Source organism: Elephas maximus, chromosome 1 (assembly GCF_024166365.1).
Source record: "Elephas maximus indicus isolate mEleMax1 chromosome 1, mEleMax1 primary haplotype, whole genome shotgun sequence".
NCBI lineage: Eukaryota > Metazoa > Chordata > Mammalia > Proboscidea > Elephantidae > Elephas > Elephas maximus.
Window position 1 is genome coordinate 85130889 of NC_064819.1, and position 9449 is coordinate 85140337.

Consider the following 9449-nt stretch of genomic DNA (forward strand, 5'->3'; position numbering starts at 1 on the left):
CTTCAACTTTTAGTAACTCTCATCCTCTCACTTCTTTTATCATGTTTGCTCTGCTCACAGGAAAAGGAAGCCAAAGGTCCGAGTAGCTGCTTTTAGTGTTCTTCCATTTCTACTTCTTGGGGCTTAGCACCTCCCAGGGCTGGACGTCAGCAGAAGGAAGACAAGAAAGAAGAAAAAGAGAAGGAACCAGCCCTTGCCCCAAAGCAAGAAGACTTTTGCCACAACAACTAATCCATTAATATTTGGTTTTAGTTAGCATAGCATGGATAATCAAGGTATAAAAACAAGGACGGAGAGAGAGGAGAAAAGGAAACGGCCCTACAAAAACTCTTTAATTCTTTTAGTCATTTAAGCAGTCATATCTGTTCAGTCAGACTAGGGGAAAGTTTCCAGCTGATTTTCTTGCCCCCAGTGGCGCAGTGATTAAGAGTTCACCTGCTAACCAAAAGGTAGACAGTTCCAGTCCACCAGCTGCTCCTTGGAAACCCTACGGGGGCAGTTCTCTCTGTCCTATGTGGACGTTGGGAGTCTTAACTTAATCGCAATGCGTTAAAACGGTCCTCTATTGCGTTCATTGACAGAGCAGTCGATGGCGGACGAGTGATTAGAGGACACTGGACAAACCAAACCACACCGCTCAGGGAACGCGGAGATAGATACTCAACAACAACCAACCGCGAGGCCAATCAGACTTGGAAGCCAGACAGTCTCTCTGCTGACTACCTGCTATGGATATTTTGTCGGAGAAGAAAATTGAGAAGTAATGACAATCCGGATGGGAGTGCTGGGAGTGAACATTAAATTCTATGTCTTCCTAAAGACGCTTTGATTCAACAGGAATGCATACAGAGATAGAGACAGTTCTGAAACCATAAAGCATTAGAAAGTTACAAGCAGTGGACCAGATTGACCGTGAAGGAACAGAGGAAGCAGCTATTCTTTACATAGGAAGCATCCAGCATATCTGTGACTCGTTCACCTTTTATTTGTAGTAGTCCCCAACTAATGATGCTGTCCCAAGTCAATGCTTACATAAGTCGAATACCTCATTTTTTGTTTTGTTTTTTTTTTTTTAGTTTTCATTATTATTGCCCTTTATTATCAGTGTTTATTAATTTCATCTTTATTTTGCGGGGTTGGTATGAGAATGATAATATAAGTAATACTGTACATAGGACATATTACTAATGATAAGATCTAAAAAAAAAAAAAAGGACGGGTGGTAAGAGAGTTCATTGTAACTCAAATACGACCTAAGCCGGAAACTCCCAAAAAAACTTTCCCTGTTTCTTCCCATGGGTGTACCTCCTTTTGATGTTAGCTGAAGTTTCCAGTAAATGTTTATCTAAAGATTAAAATAAGGAGGAAAATGGAATGAGTGAGGAAATACAGGAAAATTGATATTATGACATATCAATTGGGAATGTGTCGATTCTAGCTATTTCTTATCCTTGCGTATTAGGACGGCTTCTAATTGCCTTACAGTCTTGGTTCCCTTGTCCAGGGTCCAAGCCACTCCTTCACCTAAAAAGGCATGGAACCTACAGCCGTCCATCTTTCATTTTTAGACAAGACACGGGTAGAGAAACCGGTGGGCATAAGATGGGCTCCTCTGCTTCGGCTTAGTCCTTTGTACCAGAAAACACAAGGCACTAAAGAAAACTGTCTGCGATGCCCTTCCTCACCCCTTTTTCTGTCTCTCTACCTTTTTAATAGTAGTACAAATGGGAGCCAAGGTAAAAAAAAAAAAAAAAGGTAAACTGCCCTTTAATATGCACGCTTTTGTTTCAGGTGTTTGGAGTGATTTGGCTGGGAACAAGTTCTTCTTTTCTCCCCTTTCCAAAAGTCTTCCTTCCGTTGTCACAGCCACCCAAGTGGCTGTAGAGGCTCACAGCCTACGAATGGAAGAGCATTCAAGGCAATCCACCGAGTTGTGCCTTTATTCTCTATGTGTGCAGGAATGGTATGGAAAATATTAGAGCTAAATCTGTATTCCTTCAGGATTGGATTTAGATAGTGTCGAGTCAGAGAAAAAGGGTGGAGATGCCAGGGATGGAACCCGCTACATCATCCGTGCAAAGCATACACTCCACCACTGAGCTACAACCCCCTGGTGGAGAAGAATCACCTTTATCTAAATATAAGCGCTATTTTCTGAGCTGCTCCATCCCAGAAGTTAGCCCTAGTGTTGTTTAGTGTTAAGGGGAATCAGCAGCTGCTTTGGGCAGGAGGCACTCAGAAGGAAAAATGTATATATATCTTTTAGATCAATTAAGCATAAAAAAATGCAAAATACCAATTAAGACTTCCTGGAAGACCTCAGCAATGTGTAAATAAATGAGAGGATCATAAAAATGTGTATGTTCTCAGTGTCACTGGAGTTGAAAAATTCAGTAAATACTATTATGAGTGAAAATATAGATATTAATGTAACTTTTTTCACCTTCCTCTCCCTTGGATGGCTGTACAGTGAAATCTGTGAGTCACAATTTGACAGAACTGCCATGTTTCTCCAGGTCTCCGAAGTGCTTTACCTTTGACAGTGTACAGTCTTACCCTTTATTTTCGTTCCTATTAGTGGAGAATATTTGAATTTTCCTTCTCTGACTGATTTCCACCTTATGCAGGTACGGGCTATCACAGGCTTTACTGCACTGTACTCAGTTCTATTAGAATCCCAGAGCCCTGAGATGCAACCACTATATAAGAAAGGGTATAACAGCTATTCTGGAAAACTAGACACAACTGGTAAAACACAGGAATGAAACAGGGAGCTCTAGATCTATCGCTCTCCAAACTAAGCTAATTCAAATTATGTAATTTAGCCATTCTTTCAAAATATTACTTAACTTTTTGATTGCAAGGCCGTTGTGTATTTAAATGCGTAATCTTAACTTATGCAATATTTTCCACTCACTCACCCAAAATCGTGTGCCCTACTTATTGTCCATGTCTGAAAACAGGATTCAATTTTTAGAGACACTGGATGGGTGGGTACATGAGGAGAAAGGCAAAAATTGGGAGGAATAAGTAAAACTGGACAAAACTTTTCTGCTGGTAACCTCCTGGTCTTCCATGCTCCAAACTGCTTAGATAAAGAAGGAAATTCCAAATGAAATAATCAAGGCTATTTTTTCTATCTTCTTTCAGTCTGTATTTTTCTGTCTTGCTCTTCAGTGACATTGGAAAAGGAAACACAGATTATTGTTCACATTAATGTTGGGGCAAACTTCTTGCTTCTGACTGAGAAATCCTAAGGAAGCAAATTCTGTTTTCTCTATTTTCTTCCTTTTTCTTTGTAGTCCTTGTGCTGACACAGCTGCCCTGGGTGGTGAAGAGACACAGAGAGTAGAAACAAGGCAATCCATCAAATAATGTGTTTTTTTCTATGTGAGTACACAAAACATGTTTTTAAAAGGAGAAAAATACAGAATTTTTGAAATTGTAAAAAAGCTTGTATGGTTTTTGAACCCTCTTAAGGAAAGGACACATCCCTATTGAGCCACACCTCTCTCGTGACAGAGGCGTCATGAAGGTCCTCCTTGAAAATTAACCGTATTTGTAAGAGGTCTTCGAAGAACCCACAGTTTGCCAAAGCCAAAATCCACTCTTTCAAATCCCGCACACTCCAGAAAGTCTTGATAAACATAAAGATGAAGTGAACTACGTAAAATAACTGAGTGAACAGCAATGCAAACCTTAAGGATTTTTAGCTATTGTTTACAGCCATAACCTCAGGCTGGGAATAGTGCCTGGCAATGGTGACTCAATAATGATGATTTATTGAATGACGGACACCTTGAACTTCACCTCCACTTATTACTCTCCCATCTCAGAAACTTATGACCTTGATCAAGCCCCACTTGTTACCAGGTTGGTAACTAATCCAAACAGGGCTTGCAGGACTGCTAACTTATAAATCTTATGACAAAAGCACTTAGGCATCCTAAAGCCATTATCTAGACAAAGATAAGTTACCTGCACAAACTCTACCTCACAGCCTAGGTCTGGGAAATGGAAATTCAAGAGAGAGAAATAGAGAGACAGAGACAGAGATGGGTGGGGTGATCAGCACCCACAACACACTACATGCCAGTGCTTTTGCACCTATTCCAAGGCCACACTGGGGAAAGACTATTTTTCAGCTCGCTTAACTTTTCCTTGATCCTCTACTTAATGGCTGCTTAGATCACCTCCTGGTTGCCTGGAACTGGTGAGGTCCAATGGCATGCAGGTTTTCATCCAATTTCAGGAGAATGGGGACACCAGTAGGGAGAGTGATGTTGAGAATGTCTTCCTTCGAGATACCTTCCAGATGCTTCATGAGTGCCCTACTGTTATTTCCACGAGCAGATGTCAGAATGGTTTTGCCACTTAATACTTCTGGAGCAATCCTTTCATTCCAATAGGGAAAAAGTCTCCAGAGCATTCTTTAGCCTTTTGGATGGCGGCAGCTGATCCACAGGCAAGTCGCACACTTTATACTTCCCGTCATTGTAGATCTCCTGGTAGGACAGAAGGGACTACTCAAAGGAGGCAGGGTCTCATTGTAGCATCTTCTCAGAGCCTCACCTGTTCTTCTCCATAATTAAAAGCCATTTGCTCCCTATTGAGACCAGTCCAGGCTCCATACTGAAGCCAGGAGCTTTCCTCAGGAACCCACTCCTACCTGAATTCCTCTGGGATCAGACAGGCCATGTTGATGGACCGATTCAGGATGGACATGAATACAAGGTTAAACTCAAAGTTTACCCCCTTGAGTTGCTTCCCACAGTTCCCAGCTTCCTCTATTCTTTTGTTGTTAAGTTCCTAGTCCACCCAGCTACAAAAGCACTTCTCCTTATTCTAAGCACCCTTCCCATGTCTGATCTTGGAAAGTTTATACTTGGACATATTGGTGGCTGAGTTTCCCTGGCATTGCAAGTGGGCCAACTTTCAGTAGTAACAGTACATCTGCAGAGAGGTCAGCAGCATCAACAGTGCCTCTGTGGCGCCAAGGGGCCAGCACCTTCAAGGACTCATCCTGTTGGGAGTTTTTTTTTTTTTTTTCATTACCTTTTCAGTCTCTTCTCTTGTTCCGGATCTGTTCAGATTTTCAGCCTCAGTTTGTGTTAGTTTAGGTAGTGTGTTTCATCCTTAATGTCTTTTTGAGCAGGGTATTGTTCAGTTTCCAAGTATGTGATTTCTTTTCCCTGCTTTTTCTGTTATTGATTTCTACTTTTATGACCTTACCGTCAGAGAAAATACTTTGTAATATTTGGATGCTTTGGATTCTGCTAAGGCTTGCTTTATGACCTAATGTGTGGTCTATTCTAGAGAATGTTCCATGTGCACTGGGAAATAAAGAATACTTGGCTGCCATTGGGTGCAATGTTCTGCATATGTCTATGAGGTCAAACTGGTTGATCGTGGCATTTATTGAGCTTTTTTCTGGATGTTCTGTCCTTCACCGAAAGTGGTGTGTTGAAGTCTCCTACTATTATTGTGGAGCTGTCTATCTCACTTTTCCATGCTGATAGAGTTTGTTTTATGTATCTTGCAGCCCTGTCAGTGGGTGCATAAATACCTAATATGGTTATACCCTCCTGGTATATTGTCCCTTTAATCATTATACAGTGTCCTTCCTTCTCCTTCCTGGTGGATTTAACTTTAAAGTCTATTTTGTTAGAAATTAATATTGCCACTCTGCTCTTTTTTGATTGTTGTTAGCTTGATATATTTTTTTTCATTCTTTGAGTTTCAGTTTGTTTGTGTCTCTGAGTTTAAGGGTATGTCTCTTGTAGGCAATATATAGATGGATCGTGTATTTTAATCCACTCTGCCACTCCTTATCTATTTATTGGTGCATTTAGTCCATTTATATTCAACGTAATTATGGATAGGTATGTTTAGTGCTGTCGTTTTGATATCTTTTTCGTGTGCTGTTGACAGTTTCTTTTTCCCACTTAATTTTTTGTGCTGAGTAGTTTATCTTTATGTATTGTCTTTTTCTCTTATTTGTTGTTGTAGTTTTTGCTGAGTCTTTATTTTTTTTCTTGTATTTTGTTTTTATGAGTAGGATTGTCAGTCTCCTTTGTGGTTACCTAAATATTTACCCCTATTTTTCTAAGTTTAACCCTAACTTTTGTTTTTTTATATCACCTTGACTTCCTTTCTATATGAAAGATCTATGACTACATTTTTTAGTCCCTGCTTATTGATTTAATGTTGTCTTCTTTGACATAATGGCATCGTTTTTTTCCCCTGTTTTGAGCACTTTTTTTCATCTTGATTTATTTTTGTTATTTCTTTTTCTGGGTTGACATCTAGTTACTCTGTCCTGTGTTCTAGTCTTGGGTTGATATCTGATATTATTGATTTTCTAACCAGAGAACTCCTTTGGTATTTCTTGTAGATTTTGTTTGGTTTTTATGAATTCCCTAAACTTCTGTTTATCTGGAAATATCCAAATTTCTCCTTCATATCTGAGAGACAGTTTTGCTGGATACATGATTCTTGACTGGCAGGTTTTTTCCTTCAACACTTTATATAAGTCATCCCTTTGCCTTCGTGCCTACATGGTTTCTGCTGAGCAGTCTGAGCTTATTCTTATTGACTCTCCTTTTTAGGTGAGTTTTCGTTCATCCCTAGCCACTCTTAAAATTCTCTCTTTATCTTTGGTTTTGGCAAGTTTGATTATAATACATCTTGGCGACTTTCTATTGAGATCTACCTTATGTGGAGGTTGATGAGCATCTTGGATAGATACCCTCTTATATTTCATGATATCAGGGAAGTTTTCTGCCAATAAATCGGCTAAACAGGGAAATAAAATTAATATTATTATTTGTAACCTGAATTTCCATGTGGAAAACAAGGTAAGGAAGGCTAGAGAAGCCAGAAGACACCTAGTGTATGTGCCAGAGTGTTGTAGTCTGAAAACAGGCCATGGCATGACTGAAAATAAAGAGGAGGATGGAAAATTAATAAAAACACTCAGTTGGGTGACAGCTCATCTTTCAGAATTGGCCTCTCCGGAATGAATGAGGAAATTGCACCAACAGAGACTTCCAATTTCTGTGCAAGGATGTGGTAGGAGCAGTGTTGAGAGTAATATCAGAGGAGCTGGCTGCTTTGAGATTAATCACCACCACGACTGGGGCAATTTGCTAGATTTTGCTTGAAATGCAAAGAGTAAAAAAAAAAAAATTCCTGTTTATTTGTTCCACACATTTCTACACTTAAATCTGCTGAAAATGAACTTTTTCTAAAGAATTCTATCCGGCTCCTCTGCACTTCACATACTGCTTTTAGCTCAAAAGGAGTCTAAAGGAGGGGAGTGTAACCACAGAAAGTCAGAGACTCTGTACAATCAATTATAACTACATACTCAGACATCCTTTTCCTTGGTCCTAGCCCTGGTGGAGCAATGGTTAAGCATTCAGACTGCTAGCCAAAATGTCAGTAGTTCAATTCAGTTAGTCAATCCATTGAAACTCTATGGGATAGTTCTACTTTATCCTGTAGGAATCCTATGAGTCAGAATTGATTCAAAGGCAATTTTCTTTGTTTGTTTTTTTTTTTTTAAGTATAGGTGTGGTCCAAGGTGTTGGTGGTTAAGAGTTTGGCTGCTAACTGTAATGTCAGCAGTTCAAATCCATTATTTTTGGAGGCCCAGTGGATAGGATCATTATAAATTGGAATCCACTTGATGACATAGGGTCAGGTTTTTTTTTGTTTTCTCTTTTTTCTTTTGGTTCCTATAGGAGCAGAGCCAATATAGGTGAGTCCTTTGCAAGTCTAGCAGGTGGCCTCAAAATTGGCTTAGGAATGGCCTGTGACAGAATGCTAGAAGGTGGGTAATTGCAGCTTTTGGAAAGAAGAGAAAAGGGGATGATGCATTATGAAAGATCTCCAGGTTCTTGATTCTCACCTCCTCTATCATAACCAATCCCCACTTTCCTATGGATAAAATAGCCTTTTCTCACCTTCGAGCCTTCCTCTACAAGGTCTTTCTACAGGATTTTCTCCTGCTTTAGGTCAAAACACACAAAAAATTTTAGTTCATATTCTAGATTGCATAATCAAATTCACATTGATTCATCAAGGTTATTTTTATTCTCAGCTCAATAATTGAAAATATTTATAGGGAAACTAGAATCATTGCACAAGGATGTGGCAACTATCCTGAAACAATGTAGACCTTACTCAAGGTCTTTGGGTTAATGTGACTGTTCTCTCCTCTTTTGACCCTTGAGTGTTTAGGATTTGTACTCCATTTCTCCTTTGCAGCCTCTTCAAAGATGGTACTCTTCTACCCACACCCAGACACTGAGTTCAGGGCATATAGACAAAGAAGTTGCTATGCACTTCAATGGCTTCTTTCTGCCCCATATCTATGACTTTAAATGAGAGGTAGGCAAGACAGGGCGGTGAGTCTTTGCACATCCAGCCCAAACCTGGGTTGAACACTTACTTCTCAACGTCTTAGAACAAGCCAGAAGACAAAATGAGATGAGAAAATGGCTCTTTTCTTGGCAGTAAAGAATTCTTCTTCACCTAACATTATTTCAGAATTCTGTGTTGTCCATCCCAAAGAAAGTACAATGATATTTCCCAAGCATTGGAGCAGGTTTTTCTTCTTTCATATTCTCTAGCTTCTTGACACTCAAATTTTTCCCAAATCGTCTTAAACAGCCTGCTTAGTCTTTGGGATTTGCAGGTGGTGGCCATGTACCAGTGAGTAATGAGAGTGCTTGGAGAGAATGTACGAATGACATCAAATAACTTTACCTGAGCACCAATGTCCCAACAAGTCAGTTAAGAAAGAAGCACCAAGGCCAAAAGAAGGCAGATTAAGAAGTAAGTTTCTGAGACTAAGACGATCTGAGTGCGTTTAGAGAGGGAAGAAAAGTGGTAGCACTGGGAATCGAACCCAAGACCTCACGCAAGCTAAGCACACACTCTGCCGCTGGGCTTTACCCCCGGTAAGAACTCTACTTCGGAGGAATCTTCCAGGCTGTTCTCCTAGTCTGGAGAACCGTTGTCAAGGCAAAATTACCTTACGGTCAGTTTCACTGTTTTCAAACTCCCTACACTGCACTCTCTTAGACACTGATACACCAAGAGAAGGAAACCTTAGTGCTAGAAAGAAAGACATTGTTCCTGGTCGGTGGTCTTCCACCAGACTGCCCGGGACCTGCTTCCATTCATTCCATCACTTGGCTGAGCCCGGGGATATGACATTCTTTTGTAACTTGTCTGAATGTAACTTTCTGTATTCTTTTGACTCTTGGAAACATATTAATGTTTCACATAGGCAAATAAATAAATAAAACTAAGTCAAGTGTGTGTGTGAGAATGCTCTAAATATGAATACAAATGGAAACAAATCTAACGTATTTCAAAAGAATAACATATCTACCTATGAGAAAAAAGAGAGAACTCATTCAAGAAAATGTTTTACATAA

General features: G+C 39.8%; 1 pseudogene; it reads right to left on the reverse strand.

The window, feature by feature from the left end:
• Window positions 1-4134: 4134 nt before the first annotated feature.
• LOC126077786 (bisphosphoglycerate mutase-like) lies at window positions 4135-4893 on the reverse strand (annotated as a pseudogene).
• Between the last annotated feature and the right edge of the window lie 4556 nt (window positions 4894-9449).